A 19,725-nucleotide genomic window follows, 5' to 3' on the forward strand; every position below is an offset into this window, starting at 1 on the left:
TCCATTTCTGGGGTTTGCTCTGACAATCACCCTCTTATTATTCCCTCTGGGAACTTCCTCAGTGAAAAGACTAAGTTTCTTCAGTTTTCCCACATCCACCTTATACAGATGAACTGCACTCTGCCTCTATAGCTTCCATCAGAAGCTCCTGTTACAAATCACCCTGGCTTAGCATCCCGTCTCTCCTCTCCCCGTGAGTATAGACTTGATGAATCTAAAGACATCTCACTTACTGGAACTCAAATCTTAGCCTCATTCCACTATCACTTTACTTTTAATTGCTTTCCCCATGAATAGTCTTTCATGTTGCCTAAATACCTTTGATGGCGCTTTGTAATATCTGATTTTTCATTAAGGAAAGTATAGACACTTATTTATTATAAACAATCAAAGGATAACTGCTGCTATTTTTTCATGGTTTATTTTTTTTTTGAATGTTCTGAATCCTGACTTAGATAGCATCATTTAATCCTTCCTTCTTTAAACTAGCTCTCCTGCACAGATGTGGGAGACCCTTTCAGATTTCCTTTCCAATGAATACCACCTGAGAACCCCTGCTCAGGCCATGGTGCACTGTGTTCCCATCTATGTCCTGGAAGACTCGATTTCACCAGAATGGAAACTGATGAAAGACACAGAGACTTTCCATGCATGTTTTCATTCCGGGACTAGACTCGAATTTCTTCACATCTCTAGCAATGAAGTCTTGGAGATGTGTATCAGCACATCTCATATCCACTAACCCCCAACAGCTTGGTGGCCACACTGAAACTGGGATGCTTTGAGACATGGGTCCTGTGCTCACAGGATGGCACAATCTAAGCATCTAGGCAAGAAAATGCCTCTTGTCATTGGATCACAAGCAACCATCCTGCTGCTGGCTGGATTTGTTATAAAATAACCCTGTACTTTTGTCTTTTTTTGGATAGAAAAAGAAATCATTCTTGAAACCTTTACTGTTCCTTAAATGTCCTCTATCAGTGCCTCGTCTGTTTTGCTAACCTATGGCTAAGCGTCAATTCAAGATGTTTAAAAATAACCCTTTTTATTCAGATGATGCCTTCTGTGCCTTGGATGGTTTCAGATAATGCTCCCAAGGCTCCTAAAAACATAAAGTTTCTGTATTGTTGAGAGATTTCTATTACACTGGATTTTCTTCTATTATATAATGGAACAAGAGCAAGGAACACACTGTTCTTAGACTCACAAGATCCTGTTATTCGTATAAAGAGACAGAAATGGACAACAAAGGGAACACCCCCATGTGACCCTATTTACCTAAAAAAGTGACTAGAGTTTTTTAAAAGGTATATAGCACTAAAATCTTTGAGGGGAAAATCATAGTTCAAAGAATTATAAAATTTTGTGAGGGATAAATGAGTTAAGTCTACTGATTTATCTTCAAATAGTATACACTTAGTCATATGGTTTAAAGTCATTTGGATATGAAGTCATTTGGTTTAAAGTCTTGATTTAAGGGCTGGAGAGATGGCTCAGCAGTTAAGAACACTGACTGCTCTTCTGATGGTCCTGAGTTCAAATCCCAGCAACCACGTGGTGGTTCACGACCATCTGTAACGAGATCTGATGCCCTCTTCCAGAGTATCTGAAGACAGCTACAGTATACTTGCTGATAATAAATAAATAAATAAATTTTAAAAAAATTATGATTTAAAAACCTAAGATGAGATTTATGTAAATGTAGTAATTCAGTAATGATGGACACCTTGACAAGAGTGTTCCTATTATAGCTTTGCTTAACGATTAACTCCCACTTCTTAAGGTTTCCTTAGCCTTGCTACATTGTAATTAAGTAAAAAGGTTGTACTGAACTTTAATTCCTGTGTCAGATTAGAAAAGAAGAAAAGCTCATTTCATTAAGCAGGGGAAAAAACTCTTTTGGTATGTTGACTGAAAAAAATGGTGGATGAAAGGAGCCTGGGTTTTTCTTAATGTTTCATTTTATTTCCACATAGTGACTGTTTCTATCTGGAGAGGGGAACAAAGGCGTCTTATTGAACACTGATTTTCCTAACTTGCATTCTATGTAATATTACTCAGAGGAACTACTCAACATGTAGCAATTCACATCCATCCATTCTTCCTCAAATACTGACTTAAATACATCTGTGAGTAAAATAGAATTATTGTCATTTCAACTATGTGTCATTTCTCCTAATAAAAAATATACATAGCTTAATTTGCTTGGTTTAAATGCAGGCCAGAATATTTGCTGAAAGCCTACTGTATGATTTAGCAACTTAAGATAACTTTTTGAGAGCTGTTGGGTGGATTGTACAGATATTTTTTACTTTGCCAATATAAAGCATTGCAACCATATATTGGTGATTGCAATGGCTCCTGCTGAGCCTGGCCCCTGTTCATTTCTACCCAGGGTAGTCTGCTCCCACAATGTACTGGAGGCACTCTCTACAAGAGAGTATGACCAGAGACTAGTATTTTGCAATGAAGGCCCCAGGAGGATTTCTACCGGGACAAAGTAGTGCAACCAACTGGCCACCATCTCTTAAAAGCAAATCCGGGTCTCAGTGCCCTCGAGTTCTAATGAGTATACAGGAAGACATAGCATTACAAGAGCCAGCGGGAGTGACCAGCATAGAGGACCCATTAGTAGACATACACATTTGCTGACAGCCACTTCTAGCAGAGCCTTAGCTTGAGCTGAGGGCTCTTTACTATTGACCGTAAGACATAGCTTATGGAATGAAAACAATTATGTTATTTGCCTTTCCAGATTCATATATGATGTACAATGGGCTGAGATATTTTTCCCAAACAACATCGGTTTGTTCATCTCCATCTATTTTGCTAGCAATGTAGAGCCTTTGTGACTATTGCTTCAAACTCGCAACAAAAGACACTAGAGATGACACTCTCCCTTGGAAAGAGGCCATCATTTCCATCTTAGACTACTTTGGCATAGAGCCCAGCTATATCACTCCTCCATAATTACCCAAAAGACCGTGTTAACAAACCAGAGACACTTACACATCAATGTTTTGCAGCACTATTCACAATAGCTAAATTATGGAGCCAGACTAGGTGCTCAAGACACAGAAGTAAATAGAGGAAATATGGTTCAGAGACACAGGGGAATTTCTTTCACCTATAAGAATGAAGTTATATTGTCTGGAGGAAAATGGATGAAAGCAGAAATTGTTGTATTAAATAAATTGTTGATTTCAGAAATGTAAGTCATGTGTTTTGATTCATTTTGAGGCCCTTAACATTATGGATATTGTAGAATCACATGTTTACCAATGGCATGAAACTCATCGAACACCCTGGAAAATGACCCCTACAGATGTGCTGCTAGGGTCATGTGTTTTGAGGACATAGATCCTTCACTGTAGAGACTTTTTTAGAACTTGATCTAAATGATATAAACACACATTGACTACCTTTTTTTTCTGTCTGAATTACTTTTTTTATTAAATTATTTTATTTATTTACATTCCAAATATTGCCCCCTTCCTAGTCCCTGAGTTCTTCATTCCATCCCCCACCCCTTTGCTTCGGAGAGGGTGCTCTCCCACCAACCCCCACACCCCTCACCCACCCCAACCCTCCCAGCATCCCCCCTCCCTTGGGCATCAAGTTTCTACAGGATTAGGCACATTCTCTCCCACTGACACCAGACAAGGCAGTCCTCTGCTACATACCTGTCAGGGACCATGGACTGACCCATGTGTGCTCTTTGGTTGGTGGCGTAGTCTCTGGGAGCTCTGAGGGGTCTGGGTTAGTTGACACTGTTGTTCTTCCTATAGGGTTGTCCTCTTCTTCAGCTCCTTCAGTCCTTTTCCTAACTCTTCCATAGGGGTCCCCGACCTCAGTCCAGTGGTTGGCTAGAAGTATCTGCGTGTGTCTCAGTCAGCTGCTGGTAGAGCCTCTTAGAGGCCAGTCATGCTAGGCTCCAGTTAACTACCTTCTTTATCTCTTATTTATCCAGAATTTCCTAATCTTCAAACACAATGCTTTAGGTCAAACTCTGTTTTTAATCAATTCTGCTTTTAATTAGGTAAGTAGTTCTTTTTAAAATAATGTAAGGGCCGGAGGATGGCTCAGTCTTTAAGAGCTCTGGCTGCTCTAGCAGAGATCCCAGGTTCAGTTCCCAGCATCCACATGAATGCTCACAACCATCTGTAACTCCAGTTCTAGAGGATCCAGGGCCCTCTTGGGGTTTCCACGGATACCAGGCACACACATAGTGCACACACACACAGACAGGCAAGCACTCAGAAAATAATAAATGGGGAGAGGGGCTGGAGAGACGAGTCACGGGTTAAGAATGTTGCCTGCTCTTCCAGAGAACCTGAGCTGCATTCTCATCACTCAGCTCAGGTAGTCCACAACAGCCAGAACTCCAGTCTTCTCTTGATCCCCTCAGGCGCCTACACACATGGCAAACATACACAACACACATGCACACACACACATACACACACCACATACCACACACATACACACACTACAGTTATTGTATGTCTTACACATATACCATACATATTCACACAGCACATACATACCACACACACATACCACACACACATACTATACACACACATACCACATGCACATACTACATACACACATACTATATGTACACATACCACACACACATACTACATACACATACTACATACATACCACATACACACACATACACACATATACTATACACCCACATACCACATACACACCACATACACACACATACACACATATACTATACACACACATACCACATACACATACCATGCATACACACACCACACAAATACCACATGCACATACCACACACACATACTACACACACATACCACATACACATGTACCTCACACACACACATACCACAAACACATACACATACCACATACATAAGACACACCACACACATACCATACACACACACCACACATACCACACACACCACACACACCACATACACTCACACACCAAACACACATATACCACAAACACACACATACCACACACACACATCAAACACACCACACAAACACGCACACACACAACCACAGTTGTATAGCACACACACTATACACATACCACACACATTCACACACCACACACACTCATCATAGACACACATAAATACATGGATGGAAGTTAAAACAATAGTAAAAATAATAATAAATAGTCCTGTATTCTGACCCCTTTTATAAGGGACTTTTTAAAGATAATACATGCTTTTAAAACTAGGCATGTAGTTTGTTTTTTTCTTTTCTCCCAGGAAGAGTTAACAGACATTTCCACTCCTTTTTTTTCTAAATGCTTTGTTTTATCTGCCGACTGTGCTTAGTGAAGAAAGAAGGCAAGATTACAGAGTCAGCTGCAAGACCCAAGCAGGCTAGGTGGGACCTCAGCCACTTATAGGCAGCTACTCCCAGGGAGATAAAAAGACAGCTAACACAGAAACGCCAGACAGAAGCAAGTTTAACCTTTTCCTCTCCAGAGGCAATTAGTCAGTGACTTTGTCTTCATATTGATGTTGGTCAGAAGTCGTTGTTTTCTTTTTCCAAAGCAAATACATGGAAAATCCTTTTTGAAAATCTATTGTAAACATTCTGAAGTTTCAAATTCTAATGTGTGCCAGTGGTGTGTGTGTGTATGTCTGTATGTGTGTCTGTGTGTGTTTGTATGTCTGTGTGTGTCTGTATGTCTGTATGTATCTGTGCATGTGTGTCAGTGTGTATGTCTCTGTGTGTATGTATGTCTCTCTCTCTCTGTGTGTCTGTATATGTCTCTGTGTGTGTATGTCTCTGTGTGTGTGTGTGTCTGTATATATCTCTGTGTGTATGTCTCTGTGTGTGTATGTCTCTGTGTCTGTATGTCTGTGTGTGTGTCTGTGTGTGTGTGTGTGTGTGTGTGTGTGTGTGTGTGTGTGTGCGCCCTCTCAGCCAGTCTAGCTGCCCAGGGAGTTCCCAGCATCCTCTCCCCTCTACCTTCCGATGCTGGGATTTCAGACCAGAGCAGCTATGCTCAGCTTTTTACACAGGTGCTGGAGATTTGAACTCAGGTCCTCGAGTTTGCAGAACCCCACAATCATCTTCCCAGCCTTATTTAGAGGGCTATACTTCAGGCACATGATCCAGGTGTCCCTATATATCTATCCTCAGAGTCTTTAGCAACATTGGCCAATCATAAATCAAAAATGTTTTGGTTTTGTTTTAAAGTGTCTATACTGAGTATGTAATGGGAATTGTCTATATGCAGCAGTTAATTGTATTAATTAAGGAACAGAAGCCAGTGTCCAAGGGCAGAGTAGCATGAGGAGAGGCCAGTGAGCAGGAGCCCCGTCTCCATCCTACAAAAGGCAGCGGTTTTCTGGAAAGTAATCCATCCATTTAAGGGAGTGGAACAGTTAAGAGCCCGGAGCCCATCTACCTCATTCTAACCTCTGCAGTTACTTCCACATCCTGTAATCCCAGTGCTGAGAAGACAGAGATGCGGGGAATAGGGGATGGGCAGCTGGACATTCTAGTCAGGCCAGGGTCCGTGACATGTTGTTTTGAAATAGTAACATGTATATACTGCACACACACACACACACACAGGAGCACACTCATTCAGAGACCCAGGCCCACACATAAGGACAGCTATTGTTCCACATGAGGCACCACACTCATTAGTTCAGTTAATTTTTTACAACCGTGGACAAAAATCAATGCTATGAAGAAACTGGAAATTAGACAGACTGCAACACTGCGGCGATAGAACAGCAAAGTTCTTTTCTATCTTACTATAACCTCCTGTGCAGAGCTGGACCTTAAAATGCACCAACTGGCCTTTGGCATCAGTCTGTAGTAGCAAAGAGAATGCCATATGAAAATGCAGTAAGCAGTCCTGAACAGCTGTGGGCCCTTTCCCTGTGCACCACCCTCATTTCAGCCTCTCTGTTCCCACGTGTACTGCACTGTTCCCAAAGCCTAAAGTGAAAAATTCGAAGTAGACACAGATTTTTCTCAGGGATTAAAGCATGCCATAGTTCAGTTGCCCAGCTCTTCAAATGCTCAAAAAATTTTTTTCAACTGAATGTCTATTCCTGGGATTTTTCCACTACATGACCCTGACTCTTTCTTTCCGTTTCTATGCTGAAGTACTAAAGTGTTCAGCAGTTCCAGACATGGCTGCTCCTTGCTCTGTCCACCGATACAGAAATCACCTTGCTCTAACTGTGGAGTCTCCATTCTCTCCACAACTTTGGTCCTCAAAACATTGCGGTCTTTACTGATCTCATGCAGAAACCTATGAGACAAAAACATTTTGCATCTGTGTTTAAATCACCACATACCATTACATTGCTTCACTATAAGGACTAGGAGGTTTCCTAAACAGTGGCTGCCTTGAGGACCCTGAGCCTCTTTTGTAACACTGCTAAAATCCACTGTCTACTTGATTAGCACTTGTCTTGACCTAGATTTCGAGGGCCTCAAAGATAGACTTCATTTCCAGGTCCAGTGTGATTTGAGTGTGGCTTGCTTTTATTCTGATTAAGCAATATAAACTCAAAGCTGTGCACCCGAGAGAGAGGATGATTACTGATCAGCCTGCCATCAAGGGCCAGGGTAGAAAACCAACCCAGCTGCCTGCAGACGCACAGTTGGGCCTCAGGAATGCTCTGTGCCCTACACAGCGTGCAGCACCTCTGATCAGCGTCTCCTTCTAGAAGCCTGGATCTGCTTTTCAAACTGTCAGCATTGCTTTCCAAAGATTAAGATGAACAGAGGCAAGCAGCATGGATGAACAATAATGCCCATGCATGTTCAAACGTGACGGTGTGCTCTATCGGTGCTCACATAATATCTGTTGGGAGTGAATTATGACACAAGTCTATGAACGGTATTTTGCCTGCAGTCCAGAAAGTGTCTGTACCTCCAAATGCTTGAGAATCAGAGATAGACTCATAGGGTCAGCCACTGGGTGACACAGAAGGAAGGTCCTGACATGTGGGGAGAAAGGCAGCAGACATGAAGAGCAGTGGTGTGTCTAAGCCCTGTGAGATGGAAACACCAGCTAACACAGCAGAGCAAACAAGAGGCAAATCCTGTTCAAAAGCCTGTAGCGCCGCCATATGAGTCCTGTACCTTTAATCTCCACTTACTCCCCACCCTCTGCAGTGAAGCTGAGTGGCAGGGCAGGTGGACATGCTTGCATACGCTTGTATAGCTGGTGGCTTGAGAGCAGCGTTATGGCGTTGATCAGCCCTGGTTTAAGAGCTTTCACATCCAGACTTTGGGAGGGCAAAGAAGAGGCTTAGAGGAAACCAAGACAACATGTAGTGGGGTTTGTGATTTGTTAGAAGAAGCAAATCTGAAAGACTCACCCTTTCCTGGGTTTAGCTGTTTCCAGGCCTTATTCCGTTTGAGTTCAAGTATTGAAATCTAAGCCCTTAACATCTGCTTTGGCTCAGCTTGGAAAGAGTTAGTGTTCTGACTCTCAGCTCTGAGCTCCTGGTTCCCTGGATAAAACCGGTGACAGGCCAGGCATTGGTGACGCATGCCTTTAATCCCAGCACTTGGGGAGGCAGATGCAGGTGGATTTCTGAGTTTGAGGCCAGCCTAGTCTACAGAGTGAGTTCCAGGACAGCCAGGGCTCGAAAAAAAAACAAAACAAAAACCCCCAAACCAGTGACATGCAAAGTTCATACACCTAAGCCCTCAAAAGTTCATACACATGAGCCCCCAAAAGTTCATGTTATGAGTCCCTAAAAGTTCATATGCATAAGTCCCTAGAAAAACTTCCTGGGGAAGGATCAAAATCCTAATAAAATTCTCAACAGAGCTCACAACACAGAAATTGCTTAACCTCAGTACTCAACTCTCCTAACTGTAATCCCTGCCCTGTGTCACCCCAGAAAGGGAAATGTCACTTCTCATTTACCTGAGAATGGGTCACTCTTCTATGCCTCTGTGAGTGACTCTAGGAGCCAAGCTCCCTCCCAGGGAAAGCTGCACCATGACAGACTCAGTCATGGCGAGTCCCGAGTTCTGAGCACTGCCTGTGAGATGGGCTAGCCTCAAGACGCTCTGGATCCTCACACCCTGCTGATCAGCGCTAATCGGGCACTGCAGACCCTGTGGGTTACTGATACAAAACCCCACCAAGCAAAGTGGGGGGCACTGTGGTGGTTCCTCCTCCATTGGATTGCCTAATCTTGTTGGTTGTTATTAACAAACAATTAAAACTTATGCAAGCCATTCCACCATGCCTGGTAACACTGCTGAAAATAGTGTCTTTTTAATATTAGTACAATCAAGTGTATCATTTCAGTACCGTTGGAAGAGGAAATACTCATGTTATGCTGGGGTCAAAGGAGTTCTAATATTCTAATAGTAGCTTTTCTTTATCTGTGTCCAGTATAAGATACATGTAGCAGATTCTAAGAAAGAAGGTGTATTTAGAACACTCTGTCATTAGTTAGTTCTTTTAATAACCCGATTTCCCTGTATCTAATATTACCTAGAATGCTTATGAAATAGTTGATATTTATAGTTGCAGCAAACGAAGTATTTTCAGGGATGAAGTCAGAGTAATACTGCATTAAAATAAAGACTGTTTTATAAGCTGTCTGATTGTTTCTATGACCTATGAGAGATACTCACCTTTGATGTATATATGAAATCTATTATTATATGTATATATAATTTTTCCAATAGCTGTCCTACAGGAGCCAGCAGAGCACACCCTGTATCTAAGGCATTGTTCCGATGTGCCCATGGCAACACATCTTTGGACATGGCGCCATGAGGTCTGTGAGGTTCATGTTCTAAGAAATAAACTTTCAGTCACAAAAGTCAAATATTCCACCACAGCTGAAAGAGGAAAGTTAACCTTTCTCTACTATCATCTGCCTATATTAACAAAAAAAGTATGCCTCCAGACTAAACCCAGAGAAGCCACTGGATATACTCCCTCCGAGTTAAGACTCAGCTTGCTTAATTGTGTCTTTGTTTGAATGCCATCTGCCCACACTGTAAAGCTGTTCCCAAAAACTGGACCAGACAGATACTGACATGCGTGAATCTTGAGGAATTCAAAAGAATATGTACAAATGCACCAAAAAAATAGTTGCTTGACTACATAATTGGAAGAGGGGGGGACACTACTAACTTCTAGAATGTGAGAGGCGAAACAATCACATTATTCCAAAGTCTAAAATAATAGCAAGAAGACCAGGAGGAAAAGTTGACCCTGAAATTTGAGGCATTGTGACAATTCCCTACAGTCCCAGCAGAAATATCTTTGTAATTCCTAGTTTTATATTTTTTTTAAAAAATGAAAGAAACTTAATAATATTTTCTATAATAAAATCGCAGCTCTCTTCCTTTTAATCCAGCATGTTAGACACAGATATGTATGCACTTACATTAACACAAGCTCTTTGGAAAACTTTGAGGGGGGTCTCTGTCCTGTGTCACCTTGAGTTCTATTGTCTGGCCATGGATGACACGTTCTGGAGACTGGCATTCCCCTTCTGGTTCTGATGAGACGAATTTTTCCTGTGTGAAATAGATGCTAGAAAGCCGCCCTAGAGTCTCTCACAGCTCCCTCAGCTGCCAGGTCTCCCATGGTCCCTTACACAAGCTAAGAATCCAACAAGCAATTGTTCAGAACATTTGTTTTGGGAACACTTTATATCCATACATCCTGGCCTCCCCTAGTCTCCTTGCTCTTGAAGCCCTCTATCACCCACTGATCCCATTTCTTCACAATGGCTTCCTAGGCAAGATGCTCACCCAGCAGAGAGCTCTCCACCACAGCAATCTTTGTAAAACATTGTCATTTAAGACTTTAAGAGTCCCTTTGATGTCTAACAAGGCATCTGCTACATATACAGCTGGAGCCACTGGGGTCCTGAGAAGGCTGGGTGCCCCACTATAGGGGAATTCAAGGACAGGGAAGCAGGAGTCCGGTAGGCTGGTGAGCAGGGGGAGGGGGAGGGGATAGGGGGTTTTCAGAGGGGAAGCAAGGAAAGGGGATAGCATTTGAAATGTAAATAAAGAAAATATCTAATAAAAACATCAAGTGGGAATAAAGAAAATTAAGAATCTTTACTGGCCATCATTGGCTTAGGTTTAAACTCTTCACATTCTTTTTATAAGACTCTGAACATATCAACATTCCCCTTTATACTACAAAGGCACTTCGCTTACATGGTTGCTGCTGACATCCAGATTTAACCACAGCTGAGTTGACTCTCTTATCTTCCCTTAGCCCCTTAAGCTCTCCCGTTTTTCTCTGGTCGTCCAAGTTAATCTTTCTATTTAGTTCAAGACTCTCATGTCCTTTTTCCCATTTCCTACCTTAACCACCTTCTTGCCAGTGCTAATATCTGACCAATCACAGTCTTCACCTAGCATCACACCTCTGACTTAACCACACAGTTCTCTCACTCCTCTCTAATTGATCACATGCTCTCTCACATCTCTCTAGCTCTTCAGTATATATTGTCTTATTAGGACGGTGTATCCAATTTTACAAGTGAATCCTCAAACATAGGGGTGGCGTTTAAATCGTCGTGCTTAAGGCTAAATCATGAATCACAGCCATGTAGGAAGTCACTGATGAATGACTGACATCTTATAAACATTACAGAAAACAGTCAGTTCGTAAACTCCAAACTCACACAAATTTAGATTTTTTTAAAGGAAGTTTCAAAGGGATGTGCTTCTTTGGAGGTTACTATTGTTATAGCCACCAAATATTGTAACTGCCTGCAGTTACATCGAACGGGTGACCTGGAAGGGAATGTATGGGAAGTCGACAAGACCAAGGCAATGGTTGCTGAATAAAGTCCCAAGGTTTAATGGAGGACTCCAAATATATAGGCAGGGGTGGGGGTGGGACCGTTCCCCAAAGGCTGGAAACTCTTCACAGAACCAGTTTGGTTGCTCAGCAGGTGGCTAGTATCTCTCAGGAAACTGCAGGTCCTTGAAGAACTATGGGCTTCACCTTGGTCTGAGCACTCCACCTTAGGTGGAGGGGATTATGGCTAGCACAGGAGTTCCTGCTCAAAGGCTGGGAAAGGAAGTTCATCTTGGTCGATGTCAAGTTCCTGCCATGGCACCCCAAAAAGGCTCTCTACAAAATAGTATACCAAGTCTTTGTAAATATTAAGGGAAGGAAATAAAGAATGTGAAGTAAGAGGCTAGAGAGAAGGCTCAGTCAGCAAAGTACCTGCTGAGAGGACCTGGTCTTGGCTCCCAGCAACTACACAGCAGCTTATGACCATCTGCAGCTCCAGTTCCAGGGGATCCAGTGCCCTCTTCTGGCTTCCAGGGGCATTGCACACATAGTGCACATGCACACATACAATCACACACACACAAATAAAAATAATTAACTAAAAAATAAAAATATATATTGTAAAATAAATTTATATTTAATAGGAGGAAAAAAACAACCATTGGGGAAAATTAAGATTTAAGGTAAAGTATTATTTTTGTACTTTATTGATTATTTAAATTTTTTTAATTTTAAATATATTATAGGAAGGTATTCTGCATGCTAGCAGAAGCACAAACACCAAGCCAGCTACAAATCCTTTATCTACAGTGGTGCCCTGATTGCAAGATATGCTGGGGCATTGGTGGCACAAAGCTTGTGGGAGTGACCAACCAGTGTCTGATTTGACTTAAGGCCCACGCCACGAGATGGAAACCATACTTGACACTGCTTAGGGTGATCTAGATCCTGAGGCTAGATGTCCCAGAGACCTATGGCAAAGTCAAATAATATTTGTCAAGAAAAAAGAAAAGAAAAAGGGATGGATAAAATGACCACTGACGATATTCTGCTATATTCATAGATCAGTGCCGTGTTTAACTAAAATGAGAAAAGCTTCCTCCTCCAGCAGATGGGAACAGAGAGATCCACAGCCAGGCATGATGCAGAGAGTGAGAGACCTTGGCCCGCTAAAGGGAGATCTCCATCAAACCCCTTCCCTCAGAGCTGAGAGAACACCCTGGAAGAGGAGGCAGAAAGAACCCAGGAGCCAGAGGGGATGGAGGACACCAAGAAAACTAGGCCCTCTACGTCAGCTGAGCGAAGCCCACATTGATTCACTCAGGAGGCGACGTATGCACAGGGCCTGCCCCACCTGCACCAGGGTCTCTCTGCTTACGTCATGGCTTCCAGGTTAGTTGTTTTTTGTTTGTTTGTTTGTTTGTTTTTACAGAAAAGCTAGCTGATACTTATTAAACTTAGTTTCTCCAGCTATGGTTTGGCATTATACAAAGCATAGTAATGACACAGTAGAGTTAAAAAGTTTTACAAATTGAAATGTGTACCCTGTCTCCAAGTATTTTAATTGCCATAAATTTGTTTTAAAATACACATTAGCCGGGTGGTGGTGGTGCATGCCTGTAATCCCAGCACTCTGGGATGCAGAGGCAGGTGGATTTCTGAGTTCGAGGCCAGCCAGCCTGGTCTACAGAGTGAGTTCCAGGACAGACAGGGCAATACAGAGAAACCATGTCTTGAAAAATAATCCAAAAAAATGCACATTAAATGCATGTTTGACATTCTAACTTTCTATAATCTCAATGCCACAAAATATATATAATATGCTATACAGATGTGGAAAATCTAGTTAGTATATAATACTTTGCTCACCATTAACAGCTTATTATTTGAATGCACATATTGACTTAGAAATCCTAACTTTTGAGCCCCAAAGTACCTTTGGAATTTAATATATTGCAACAAATAAAAATCATAGTATATAATTGAAATTTTGGTTGAAAGTGTCAGATGCCTAGATATTTTGGACAAAAGAAACATAGGACAAAGATTGGATCATGTACAAGGCAGGTTAGTATTTTTATGGGATTTCTGAGCACAGAACAATCAGGTCTCTGATTCTTGTGCCCTCTCTTGGTTTCTTTTTTTCTTCGGTTGGTCTGTCTCATCTCACTTGAAAGTGATAGTTTTTGCTTCATCTTATTATAGATAATCTTGTTATCTTCAAAATAAATTATTGAGGCTTTGGAGATGCTGCTGTCCCCTCTCGCTGCAGCCATGCTGAACCTCGCTACATTTTCTTTTTGATATTGCTATTCTGTCAAGCCCTTGGGCTGTGTTTCCTTCCAGCTGTTTGCAGACCATTCCAAAGGCAGCAGAAAATGTTTGTGCTCTGAGCACTGGAGAGAAAGGATTTGGATAGATGGGTTCTTCCGTTCACAGAGTCATGCCAGGATTCATGTGTCAGGGTGGTGACGTCACATGCAATAATGCAGCTGGCAGCACTGAGAGAGAGATGTGAGGATGCAAACTTCATCCTGAAGTATACAGGTCTTGGTATCTTGTCTATGGCAAATGCTGGGACCAAACTTGAATGGTTCGCAGGTTTTAATCAGCACTGCCAAGACTGAGTGGCTTGAGGGCAGCCATGTGGTCCTCAGGAAGTAAAGAGGGCCTATGTACCATGTTTGGGGTCCAGGAATGGCAAGTCCAGCAAGAAGACGACCATTTCCGATTGTGGACTAATTTAATTATTTGACCTTCAGGGCTCTAACCCACTAGATCATTCCTTCTGTAGTTCAGGAGAGTGCCCCACCCCCAGCCCATCAACTCAACTGTAATCTTTGCTTTCACTGAAGTTCTTTGGGCTCCATATTTTCCCCAGTCCCCTCAAAGTCTAGCTGGATTGCTGAGTTAAGTTTATGATTATGAATAAAAACTAAATAAGGAGAGAACGGAGTTAATGAATAGATGAATGTAAAACTAACTACTGGGGTAAAGGTTTACCACAACTCTGTCATTTATCCCTGCTGGGAAAGGGGAAGCAGCTTTCATCAATGAATGACACTCCGTTTGTCATCTACTCCATGCTCAAATCTCATGTTCAGGAATAGTAGTTATTTTTTAAGCACTATGTGTAGAAGTATTGTGAGACATCTAGTCATTTAAAGTCAAAGAACAGGCTATTTTTGATTATAAAATTGATGTTTTCATTTAAGAAGACACAAGAAAGTTACATGAGGAGGGGGCTGACGCGTGGTCCCCACTCTCAGTGGAGAGACTGTGAGGTGAGCTTTAAGATACCTTCTGGAAGATTACAGGACTAAGGAAGCTTCTGGGAACAGCTTGGTGCCCCTGCTTGCAGGAACCAAGCAGATAAGCTTCATAGATTATGCCTTGGAAATTTGAGGGAAAAGTGTTTAGGGATTAATAAAACATAAGAAAGAAAAGAGAATATTATGGAGAAAGTGTTAACTGATATGCCAATTAAATCATTCTCAAGGCTGATTGATTTGAACCATAATTTCCAAGGTTAAATCTGCATTTGTTTCATATCCTATGGTTTTATAACTCAGTTTTAAAGCTATTAATTTTTTCCTTAATAGAAATACAAGATATATTGCTTTCATATTCAAATTGTTTTTTAAGCAAGCTTTCCCCCATAAAGATTATTTTGCAGAACCAAATTATTTCTAAGAAGAATGAACACCCAGAGCCCTTTGCCAAATTTTGTTTCTCCCATGAGCAATGTGGATATTTCTATGGTTGCCTATAACAATAATCAGAAAATAAAGTTGCAGTGAGAAGCATGTAAAAGTATTCATGAGCATTATGTTAAAAAGTTTTAAATATAAATCCCAGGAGAGAAGAGTTTTGACGTTATTTGTTTGTTTGTTCCAGCAATGGTCTCTTGTTTAAATGGTTTGAATTCTATTACAATCTGAGCTTTGTTTGAAAGCCTGTAGCTGGAAAATCTGTGACTTTCAATGGCCTGGAATCACTGGTTTCGCAAGATCTTAACAAATACACAGCCAAAACGTGGGTGGGGGGAATCTGAAGAAAAGATGGGCCAAGAAAGGCTCAGTGTGGACTGGCAGGCCGCATCCAGTGCTCACTGCTGCCTCTGATCTGCTCATCCTTTGAAAGCCACAGCAGCCAGGACTCACTGCCTCTCCTCCACCAGGACAAGAGAGGTGTCTCACCCGTGTGGATCCTGGAGTCCACGGATGGCATGAGTCCTGCACTCCCCACCGTCAAAGCCTGCCAGCAGATAGGACACCAAGGGTCTTATTCTCTCTGCTCTGCACGGCTCCCTCCCTTCTTCTCCTCTATTCTGGGTAAGTAAAATGGGGGAGGCTTGGACAAATGCATCTGAAAGTAGAAAAATGAGAGGGTAGGGTTAAGATGAGAGAAAAATCAGAGGTGAAGTGGTAGACAGGGGTCTAAAACTTATCTAAAAACTTCAAGTATAGAACGCTCCAAAATGCCAAATATTTATAAAGTCTGAAAGAATGTCACATGCAGAAAATACTGTACCTAACCTGGGATATGATCTTTTATTTTTCTAGCTGGGCTGCAGAGACTTATGTTCCAGGGGTGGGGTGGGGGGATCCCACCCACTCAGAGGAGAAGGGGGGAGAGGGGAAGGATTGTGGGAGGGGATGACTGGGAGGGGGCAGTGAGCAGAATGTAAAGTGAATAAGTACAAAAATAAAATTTAATTAAAAAAAAAGAAAGAAAATTCTACAACCTAACTTCCTGTGATAGATCATCATCAAAATGCTGGTGCACTAAAATTACGTCCAGTGTATGTATCTAAGGGGTGCATAGTGCATAAATTAATTTTGTTCTATGTGTGTAGCTCATCCCCAACACCCCTCATTTTTATGCTTTTGACACTAAAACACTTCTAGCCTCGGGCATTTCAGATAAGGAAACTTGAGTGTAATTAGACCATTTCAGTGCTAATTAATTTTACTTACTTCCTTTTAACCTAATTTATTTAATTTTAATTTTGACAATAATTATGCAAACATGAAAAAAAAATCACCACATCCTAGGTCAATTGTCTCAGATACAAAATATAAAGTCATGAAATTGATATCCATCCCATTACAATAACAGGACCCTGTTTGGCGGTTCTAAATGACAGCCTCTGTCCACTACTGAAGAAATCCCCCTAGTGGGACAGCAGGCTGTGTGCTAAAGAAAGTTATTTAGCATCAGGAAACCAAAGGGATTAGAGGTTCACTTCCCAATGCCTGTGTGGCCTAGGACCTAAACTTGGACCATTCAGTTACACCTAGACCTTTAAGGGCAGGAGTAGGGCAACCAGTTTGGTTATGTGGACATTCCAAGTCCCCAGAGAGAAGGTGCAGTATCTTCAGTGTGGTTGATTCACCTTGAAGCTAGACATTGTCACCTGTAAGGACCAATGCTAGCAGCGGCTACTATGATAGCTTCAAATAGCATCTTGCTACTGTTTTTCTTGGCTTTTGGTTATGTGCCTTCCTAAAATTATGGACAAATTATGAGAATGAGCCAATATCTAAAGCATCCTTCCTAATTCTGCCAAAGTCAGCTTCTGCTGATTGTTGATAAGAAAACTGAAAAATCTATTTGGCTACCTTACAAAGATGTTGTGAAATCTGGCTGGGTTATTTTAGTTTTAAAACTTGGTTGAGCAGGAAGTATAGACATTATTTCATGAGTATTTGGGGGAAAATGTATCTTAATGCAAGCAAAGCATGAGCAAGCTGTGCTAAGACCCTTTCGTGGAAGTAATGAGTCCAAGTGCACAAAGAGGCTCAGAGTGTCTTTCATTCCAGTTCCTTGGGGATCTGACCACCTTGGGCATAATGTGCTACATAGTCCTACATGCAAACAAAACACTCATGCACAGAAAATTAAATCAAGTTACAATTTAAAAATGAGGAATGGGTACAAAACAGCAGGTCACTTATAAATCTGCAGACTCAGAATAGAAAATGAGTTTGACTTTAAGGGTAGAGCTCTTTGTTTTACATCTGAGACCTAGGCTGGGAAACAGAAGGGCAATTACTGTGGCTCCCTTATCTGAGGGGAGGGAGCCCCCAGATTAACCAGCCCAGTCCTGTTTGCTCTCCCTTCCTGCTTCCCTGAAACAAACCAGTTTTATGTTTGTAGGTTTGGAAGCTGCTGAAAAATTAACCTCTGTTGAGAACCAGCGAATGCTTTCCACAGAGCTTTGCACAGAGCTTCGCACTTTCGTTCGATTGTTCGTTCGTTCGTTCTTTCGTTCCAGCCCCTTGGAGCCAGGGCTTCCATACCTGTGCATTCAAGAAGCCACTGGCTGAAGATGTTCCGGAAAGTCTTTGTGTCTAGGCTGAGCATGTGAACCGATGGTTCTCCTAATGTGTTTGCCCTCTGAACAAAACAGCACACCTGTCTACATATTGATATCATCTTCAGTACCATGAATTTAAGTATATGGAAGGTGATTTAAATATATGGAAGGTTGTGCATAGATTATATACAAATGCTATACTCATTTTACATAAAGGACATATGCATTTGCCAGTTTGGATTTTGGAGGCAAGGAACCTGGGAGTCAAATCAACCATGGACCCTTAAGGAGGGGTGTACACATTTCTGAAGTGCCTCTGAGACTATTAGAGTCTCAAGATCCAATAGAAGATGCAAGAAGAGCGAAGCAAACTCTATAATGAAAAGGAAAATATTCAGATTTAATCAGCTGCTCCCTTGGCCCCAGCCTGGCTTTGTATTTCCAGCTGACTATCTTGCCTTCATCTTAAATACCTCCTTTACTTCAGGAAATCCGTTCCTTGATGCTTGACCTTAGGCCGGAAATCTTTCAGGTTTCAGTAATCACTAAACTTAAGTTTGTTGTTTTGAAGAGACGTTTTGTGTGAATTTTCTAAAAAGTGAAAAAAAACCAAGAATGCATTCTAAGGAATATTTTGTTTGGATTTGGAAGAGCTAAAGAATTAAACCTAGATTAAAAAAATATTTGTTAACTTATTTCATCACTTTTGAGATAAAGAACATTTTCCTTAAAATGACATTTCCCTGCTAACTTAAGCAGATCTCTTTTAATGTTGAGCTGCTATTCAAAACTCTCTGACAAAAATGTAATATATTACCATTTTCAACAATGATCATCCATATAGAAGATATTTAAGCAATTCTGTATAATTAGGTGTCTGATTAAAAAAGTAAACTAAGATTTTTAATTAAAAAGTGTTTCCAAAGAATTATTCTATAACTTCAGTTAAGAAAGACGAAGATGAAAAGTCACCAAAAAATGTCCAGTTTATTGATTTCCTTAAGTCACTTAAAAAATAAACTTGGGCCTGTATTTTCTTAGCACAAAACAAAATATTGAACACTACCCTTCAGGCATCTGACCATACTTCAAATACTGATCTTATCACTTCTGGCAAATCAAACATTGTTGGACTTTAAAAGGAAGAAAGGAAAAAACCTGGAGCCACTGGGAGCCATCCGAGGTCAGGCTGTGGCTTTCAGTCAGGCCACATACATACACACACACACACACAGTCACACAAGCACACACACACATGAGCATACACACACACACACACACACATACATGGTTACACAGACACATGCACATAAGCACACCCACATATACACCCACACATGAGCACACACACACACACAAACACACAGTCACACAAGCACACACACACATGAGCATACACACACACACACATACACACACACACACACACACACACACGGTTACACAGACACATGCATATAACCCCCCCATATACACCCACACCCACACATGAGCACACACACACACATATACACACACAGTCACACAAGCACACACACACACATGAGCATACACACACAGTCACATATACACATGTACATAAGCATATGAGCATACACATACACACACACACACA

The sequence above is a fragment of the Apodemus sylvaticus genome, chromosome 4, assembly GCF_947179515.1.
Source record: "Apodemus sylvaticus chromosome 4, mApoSyl1.1, whole genome shotgun sequence".
Lineage (NCBI taxonomy): Eukaryota > Metazoa > Chordata > Mammalia > Rodentia > Muridae > Apodemus > Apodemus sylvaticus.